At 39.6% G+C, this 1,526-nt stretch overlaps 1 protein-coding gene across 1 annotated transcript in view; it reads left to right on the top strand.

The window, feature by feature from the left end:
* The window catches only part of LOC107726457 (SAM and SH3 domain-containing protein 1-like), a 60,714-nt gene that overhangs the window by 21,373 nt on the left and 37,815 nt on the right, over nucleotides 1–1,526 (top strand). The gene's annotated exons all lie outside the window — the stretch shown is intronic.

Below are 1,526 nucleotides of genomic sequence, written 5' to 3'. Positions count from 1 at the left end.
ATATATATATATATATATATATATATATATATATATATATATATATATATATATATTTCATGTCTATTTATATAATAGCAATTTCAATCAAAATGTGGCTGAGCTATTGTCACACTACTAAAACTAGCCAACTTAGCAACGTTGCTAATGCAAGTTACTTCACAACACTTGAGGTTGATATGGTTTGGGGGAGTTCTACTTCAACATGTTAATTCTGTAATTGCTATAAGAGTCATTTTAGTCAAGGCTCTGGCACACCCTTTACTTTAATGATTTGTAGCTCTTCTCTCCCTCTCTCTGTCTCAGGCTCAGGCTTGTTGTGGTTTACTCAAAGGCATGTTGTGGCATTTTGATTTAATTCCTGTTGGTCTGAATGTAGGTCATGTTATGGAAGTGAACCTTTGTTCGAGGGGAACCCACATACACGCACACTAAACAGCAGGTGATGCGCAAAGATTGTGTTCGGTGTTGCCCAATTCTTTCTTGATACTGACGTACAATACTTACCTGTGTATTTGGAGTGTTTATTCCAGCATGAGAAACAACTTATTTCCTCCCCCTGACTGGTATTTCCAGGTAGAAACCACACAGCTGGAATACTGAAATAGTGTACCCACAAAGCGTCATACACTGTTAGTGTGTATGTGCGTGTTTTGTTTGTGTTACAGCAGTAGGAATGGTTGGTCTGGTTCTACAAGGACACTTTCTCTACCTGTTACTCAACCAAATGTCTCTCCTGATTGGGCAGTAGGAGCCAAGATTCTCCCCATGAGCGACCGCATCCACCCACACAGCTGTTTTTGCTGCCAGCCTGACTGTGTGTGTCCTGCCCTGCACACTGAGACTCTGTTTGAATTTGTATAAAACACCTCATTAGCCTCCTTCAGTTTGTTTATTCCCCCTAATGTTGCTGTGCCAGTCATCCCGCCATATCTCTGTCCATAGGTGCGGGAAGTGTTTCTGTTTTTTTCTGTAGGCAACCGTTTAACTGTTGGGAATATAAAAAATATATATTTTTTAAGTGCAAATAGCCCACCTTGTTGGCAGAGGCTATTTACACTAACTCCACCCACCCGCCCACCAACATGTGATTGGGATAGTCAACATTACAAAAGACGGTTATTAATCGTCAGATTCAGTGGCGTAGATGGTAAAACGTGTGTCATACTTCTTTTGACGTGATCGACCCGGGTTCGAATCTGCCTTTTGGCGAACTTTTTTTCTCTCTTTTCAAATTTCAAATCACATCAAAAAAGCATTTATTTTTAATAAAAATGAAGGAAATAATCAAAAAGATGAAAATAGGGGTGCTCCGATCAGGATTTTTGAGGCCGATCGCCGATCACAGAAAGCAGTATCTGCCGATACTGATCACCTATACTGATCTTTTTAAAGCCTTCTTTTTATCATTCATAACTATTTATAGTGATACTCCAATCAGGATTTTTAGACATTTACTCAGGGCCTGAATTTCATTTTTGAAAATGGGGGGGGAATTCCCCTCTTAGGTGACTCTTGTGAGAGGG

The sequence above is a fragment of the Sinocyclocheilus rhinocerous genome, unplaced genomic scaffold (assembly GCF_001515625.1).
Source record: "Sinocyclocheilus rhinocerous isolate Xijiao unplaced genomic scaffold, SAMN03320098_v1.1 scaffold605, whole genome shotgun sequence".
NCBI lineage: Eukaryota > Metazoa > Chordata > Actinopteri > Cypriniformes > Cyprinidae > Sinocyclocheilus > Sinocyclocheilus rhinocerous.
Note: the sequence above shows the minus strand (reverse complement) of the source record. Positions and strands in the feature narration are given on the sequence as shown.